Raw genomic sequence first — 7,039 nt, 5'->3', positions numbered from 1 at the left:
AGGCTGTAAGTCTGAGAACTGGGGTAATGAGTATTATAGAGTAAGTCTTGGTCTGAGTCTGAGAGCTTGAAACCTGAGAAGCAGGAGTGCTGATGACTGGAGGCAATGGACATCTCAGCTCAAGCAGAGAGTCAATTCTCCCCTCCTCTGCCTGTTTATTTTATTCAGGCCCTCAATGGATTGGATGATGTCCACCACATTGGTGAGAACAACACTCTGTACTCAGTCTACCAATTCAAATGCTAATCTCTCTCCCCTAACTGTCCTCCCAGACACACCCAGGAATAATGTTTTATCAGTAAGTGGGGCATCCCTTCACGCAGTCAAGTTGACATATAACATTAACTGTCATTGTGTCTTAAACAGAAGCATCCATAAAACAAGTGATTGACGGGACCATAAAATGCTGTAGCCAGGGGCTTCCAGCAAGCTAATCTCATATTTTCTCTAAGTGCAATGTTCAGTATTCACAAAATCCGGTGACTTGGTAGAACATAAAATGAGAACTGACCATTTTGGTGACCTTTACTCAAATCCCTGATTTTATAAGATGATTGATTGCAGTCAGTCAGACTTGGTTCCAAAACCCTGCTCTGCCTCCTACTAGCCACGACATTTCAAGTGGCCACTTCCCATGGGTGAGCATCAGTTTTCTGCTCAGCAGGGCGAGAATGAGACGCTCGAGATTCCCTTCCCTCTTGCCTTGAGTTGTAGAACCTGTTACTCCCTTGGAGAGCAGGTTGTCTGTGGAAGACAGCTCCCTGTGGCAGCTGCATGGGGCCTCCTATATCTGTGACAGTCTGATCTCTGCTGAGTCCTTTTGTGATCAAGTGGGTCCCTCCTGGAACTTCTTTTTGGGGTTCTTGGTTATTGCACGCCACAGTGGAATCCATCCTCTTCCCTCACTACCACCACCACAAACCATCTTTTAACCTGGAGAAGGTCTCAGTCCCAAAGAGCCCAACAGAGAGGCCACCATCCTGATAACATCCTGGCCCATTTTATAGGCACACCATAGGGACCAGTGGAAAAATCTAAATGAACCAGCAAAAACCAAGAAGACCAAAAGGTTTGAACTATCATGTACAAATACCTCCAAAGAGTTAGATACTGTCCTGTGCACTTCGCAAATTACCCTATTTTTCCATAACCACTTTGCTTGTTAGATATTATTATTTAAAAAATTCTGTGTTTATTTAACTTATTTGAAAGGCAGAGAGAGAGAGAGAGAAAGAGAGAGAGAGATTGGTCTTCCATCTGCTGGTTCGCTGTACAAATGCCTGCTTGCAATGGCTGGGGTTGGGCCAGGTTGAAGCCAGGAGCTGGAAACTCAGTCTGGGTTTCCACATGAGTGGGAGGGACTCAGCCACCTGAACCATCACTTGCTGCCTCCCATGGTGCACAGCAGCAGAAAGCTGGAATCAGGAGCAGAGCCAGGATTTGAACCCAGGTACTCCCATGTGGGATGTGGGCCTCCCAGGCAGTGTCTTAACGGCTACACCAAATGCCTGCCCTAGCTTGTTACAGTATTATGTTCATTTAAAAACAGATGTGGCAACTAAAGCCAAGAGAGGTAAGATTTGCCTAAGGACACTCAGGAAATATGTAGCAGTGGGAACAATTCAGACTCAAGTTGTTCTCACTCCAAATCCCATCATTCTCACTCCTCTGTGGTGTTTTCCAGGGAAGTCTGCTTTTGCGGGGTACAGGGGGTACGGATCACCTTCAAAGTCACGTGAGTTCTGGGGAACATTGAGAAAGGAAGCAGATTACCTTGTATAATGGAAACTCTGCTTCCGGAACCCTGGGTTCCCAATGGCCTATCTGCTGGCCCTCATGGGCTGCCAAATTAGTTGCTTCCCTGTGGCCCCCATGGCCTGTGGGCTGCTGTCTGAGCAAGGTCATCCTCCTAGCTTTGCTTGCTTTCAGCTGCTTTCGAGCACCCCTTTTCAGAACAGGAGCTCCGTTGCAACACTTCTCTTTTGCTTGGCCCCAGGACAACTTTTCCACTGTCACCGCCCTGTAGCCTCAGCTGGCACAGAAATTCCAAAATAAATGAACGTGTTGTAAATTGGGAGAAAATATTGTGTCCTTGCGGTGTTGATGTTGATTGCAGCTCAGCGGCTCAGGCAGCGATGACCACAGCCCGAGCTGCATATTTCTTTATCCAAACACGCAGAGGGCCTGCCCAGGCCAGGAGCTCTGCAGGCGCCTCCATTCAGTGTGCATTTTAGCTTCTTAAAGGTGCAACCAGGGCTGACAAAGTGCCGTTGATTTGCAGCCCCCAGCCAGGCCACGGGCCTGGCCTGTCAAAGCCAGGCGGAGACAAGACGCACCAGTCTTCCCAGCTTGGAGCGTTTGGGAACAGAGGCCTGACGATAACACTTTGGCAGGAGGTAGCCCCTGGAGCCAAGTGTTGCTGGCCTTAGGAAATGGCCCTCCAGCCTGGGTTTGACTGGAGCTGGCACAACACAGCCACGGAGGCCCTGTGGTGAGAGGCTTCTTGGGCCGAGGGTGGGGCCTGGGCTGCTTGTCAGTCTGCTGCAGGCTCTTGGGGGTCTTGAGGGTTTGCTCTGCAGGAGCAGTTTGGCAGGGACATGAAGAGGGGTATGGACAGGCAGGGGAAGAAACTGATTTGTCACAAGGCTTTTTTTTTTCTCCTCCTTCTACTCCAGAGATTGAGTCTAAATTTTCCAGGCAGCAATGAGGACTTCTACCCAGGTCACTTTTCCAGAGTATTGTAGACTTATCTGTTCCTTTCTTTCTGTCCAGTAAAACTCCACCCCCTGCTCTAAGACATGGCTCCCAAATCACAATCCAGGATTTAGGATCTAGCCAATCATAATCTTTCAGGCCTTTGGGTAGGTCGGGACATGGTTTTGATTTGCTAATCACAGAATGCATTCTGTGGTTGGGAATATGCATTTGACCCTTGGGACTTTTTTTTTTTTTCTTCTCTCCATGGGACTTTGGATTTGGAGGAAAAGATGGCTTGCCTTTTTGGCCAGAGAGCTAAAAGTGTATGAATTGGGAATGGCAGGTGGCCATCTTGTTCACAGCATGGGGACAACCGCCTTGCAGAATATGATAGATAAGGGCAACACACGGGAGCAGGGTCGGCAGCAAGGGGTGGGGACGCGGGCGGGCGGGAGAAGGTCTGGGGATCACGCTCGCATTCCTGGTTATGGGTGTGCCTGGAACCAGGCTCATCCTCAGATTTCCTGCCTACAAGAGCCACATAGCCCACTTGTACCTTCTTAAATCCTAAACAAGTCTGAGTTATTACTAAAGGAATTCTATCTAAAACAAAGGTAGTGGCTTGTGGTGCGGCCTTGGACAAATGGAAAATGTGCTTCTGAGTGGGAGAAGACAAGAACTGCAAAAGGGACTCTGGATGGTCATTCTATGAAGACTGTGCACAGGAAGGTCTGTGGCTCCACCTCCATTCCTTCTTGTGCACTTATTCAACATACCTGCCTGAATTAAATGCTTACCTGTGCGAGGCCTGAGCCAGGCTGGGGGTAAACTCTGGGCCATCAGGGAGTTGGCAGTGGTGGTGGAAAAACAGACAAACATGTGAGAACAGTATATTGGTAGGGGTAGGATATGATGCTAGGATGGAAGACTGGTGCCTTGGAAGTTGGAAGAAGCCAGCTAACCCAGGAGTGAAGGGGATCAGGGACTTTTACTTTGGTTTGCATGTCCCCACCAAAGCTCACATTGAAATTTAATCCCTAGTGCGAGGTACTGAGAGGGTGGAACCTTAATCCAACAATGGTGTTTGGATGTAGAGGTCTTTGAAAGGTAATGAAAGTCCAATGAGGCCATACATGTGGGGGCCTGGACCCAATGGGAATGTGGCTTTGAGACTTGAGCTGGGACATGGAGTCCCTCTCAGTACGTGATGTCCTACGTCACCTCAGGCTTCTGCACTGGCCAAACGGACCTCACCCAATGCAGTCGTCTTGAACTTCCCCCACCTTGGGAACCAAGAATTGACACGCACTTCTTTTCCTTGTGAATCACCCAGCCGGCGGTATTCTATAGCAGACAATGTGTGAGAAGAGGCAGCACCTCAGCTGAGTGCTGAAGGACTAGGGTCCCTGGAGGGGGTGGTGTATGCAGACGTGACAACAACAGCTTACTGCCGCAAGTGCCTACAGAGTTCTTAATTCTAAGAATCATGTGGCGGTGCTGGAGTGGAGCTGACATAGTGCTATGCTGAGTTGTACAAAGCAAGCTACAGTGGAGTTAGTCCCTCTCCAAGGGAGAATTCTCCAACAGATGAGTTTAGCAAAGAAAAAGACAAGAGCTCTTGAATTACATTCTGTAACCATGTGTTATGATTCTGGTCTCATCTTTGCTGAGTTCTGAAATGGATGAATGGCCATGTGTCAGGCGGCAGTAACCCAGTGTCATTGGGAGGGACCATGGGGAACCTTACACTTACATGGGAGTCAAAATAATCACAGAATGTATTTTTTAAAAAATATTTATTTATTTATTTATTTGAAAGGCAGAGTTACAGAGAGGCAGAGAAAGAGAGAGATAGAGAGAGGTTTTCCATCCACTCGTTCGCTCCCCAGATGGCTGCAATGGCCAGAGCTGAGCTGATCTGAAGCCAGGAGCTTCCACTGGGTCTCCCATGTGGGTGCAGGGGCCCAAGGATTTGGGCTATCTTCAACTGCTTTCCCAGACCATAGCAGAGAGCTGGATTGAAAGTGGTGCAGCCATGACTCGAACTGGTACCCATATGGGATGCTGGCACTGCAGGAGGCAGCTTTACCCGCTGTACCACAGCGCTGGCCCCTTGTGTATGTACTCTTACAGATAAGATCTGCTTTTTGCTGCTTGATATGTTGTACTACTACTTACATTCTAAGAAATAAATATAGAATTACGCTATCCTTTTTAGTGGCTGCATAGCAATCCACTGAATAGAAGTATTATGAACACTATTGAACAATTGGTGAACACCTAGGGGGTTCCTTCATTTCACCAGGTTTTGACAGTAGTGCTGTGGTAAGCAGTACTCTGTGGATGCAGTGGAATTCTTTAGAGTATGCCATGTAAGAGAGCAGCACAGCATAACTGCACAGGATGGGTTCACTTTACCCTGGGTCTCCTCGAGCATTGGGTTGCAGGTGGGGATAAAGTTTGTGCATCATGTATCTTCAAACATTAGCTTCTCATGCAGCCAGGCGAGATGCTTATTCTGAGAGATGGTTGGTGACTGAGATTCCTTTGAGAGCTCCAGAGATTCTTGTCTTTTGTTTTTTAAGATTTTATTTATTTATTTGAGAGGCAGAGTTACAGACAGAGGGAGGGAGGTGCAGAGAGAGACCTTCCACCTGCTGGTTCACTCCCCGAATTGCCACAACTGCCGGAGCTGAGCTAATCCGAAGCCAGGAGCCAGGAGCTTCTTCCAGGTCTCCCATGTGGTTTTGGGGCCCAAGAACTTGGGCCATTTTCCACTGCTTTCCCAGGCTATAGCAGAGAGCTGGATCAGAAGAGGAACAGCCAGGACTTGAACCGGTGCCCATATGGAATGCCGGCACTGCAGGTGGAGGCTTTGCCCACTGTGCCACAGTGCCAGCGTTGAGATTCTTGTCTTATACATCAAGCTTGCCCGGATCCAGGCTCACTGGGTAGAAGTATTTTAGAATCAGATGCCCTACTTACATGACTTCTTTCCCTTTCTTGGTTAGAATAATATATTGTTAGATTAATGTGTGTTAAATGTTCATGTCATTGAATCTGCTTTATTCACTGTGCGTTTGTCCAGTTATTTCCCTGGAATAAATTCCTAGAAATGAGATTTGGGCCAACAGTGAACAGTTTTTATACTACCCAATAGCTCATCAGAAAGATTGTACTGATTTAGTGATTCTTCTTAACCATGAAGAAACATTTGGTGGTCATGGTTGGCTTGGGGGTGTTTGAGCTCTTCTTATTTTGAGGAAGCCTGAGTTTAAAGGCATCCTTTTAGGCAGTGCTAATGAGAACCACTGGAATTGGGTGTGTCCTAGACATTTGCATTCAAGGACTAAGGAAGGGGCAGAGTATCTGCTGGAAAGAGCCCTGCAGTAGATACTGCAGAGGCACAGATGAGTAACAGCTAATCTTTGGCCTGGAGCTCTTTTTCTGATGTTGACACAGAAATCATGGTCATATATGACTGGGGGATGGGGTCCTGGGGACCGGGACTGATGACCAATCATGAACTATGGACGATCACAGGAGGTGCAAATATTCCATCAGGTCCTTCACAACTCACCTGCTCTGCTCCTCCTCCTTCCTCCACACTCTTTCCATGTTTTCACCACCACCATCACTCTCTGTGTATTCTTTCCAACAGGAGTTTTCAAATATATATATATATATAATTTATATATTATATAACATTTATATAAAATTCATATATATTTTATATTTATATAAAAATTCATATATATTTAAATATATATAAATACATACATACATACATACATACATATAAATTTTCTTAATTTATTTGAAAGTTGGAATTAGAGAGAGAGAGAGAGAGTGATCTTTTTTCAGCACTCCCCAGATAGCTGCAATGGGCAGGGCTGGGCCAGGCAGAAGCCAGAAGCTTCTCCTGGGTCTTCCATGTGGGTGGCAGGGGCCTAAGCACTTGGATCATTTTCTGCTGCTTTTCCCAGGTCATTATCACGGAGGTGGATCAGAAGAAGAGCAGCTGAGACACAAACCAGCACCCATACTGGATGCCAGCATTGCAGGTGGTGGCTTTCCCTGCTGTGCCACAAGGCTGGCTCTTCAAATATTTTTGATGATGCACCTTATCAGTAAAATGATTTTGATGAGTTACCCCAAAGTATTTGTAAACTGCATTTTTAAATAAAAGCTTCTGTGTAACTATTTTATGCTATTAGAAAATGTATTGAGAAGCAAAATTTAAAATGATCAGATGAAAAGACAATTGTGTTTTAAATGCCTCACTAACTGTGCTAGCTAAATACACCATGAATTTGCTTCTAGGGGAAAGTTAACTGTAAGT

This window comes from Oryctolagus cuniculus, chromosome 17, assembly GCF_051225735.1.
Source record: "Oryctolagus cuniculus isolate XC-2025 breed Fujian yellow rabbit chromosome 17, ASM5122573v1, whole genome shotgun sequence".
In the NCBI taxonomy this organism is placed as follows: Eukaryota; Metazoa; Chordata; class Mammalia; order Lagomorpha; family Leporidae; genus Oryctolagus; species Oryctolagus cuniculus.
The sequence above is the reverse complement of the archived record's forward strand: the minus strand, read 5'-3'. Positions refer to the sequence as shown.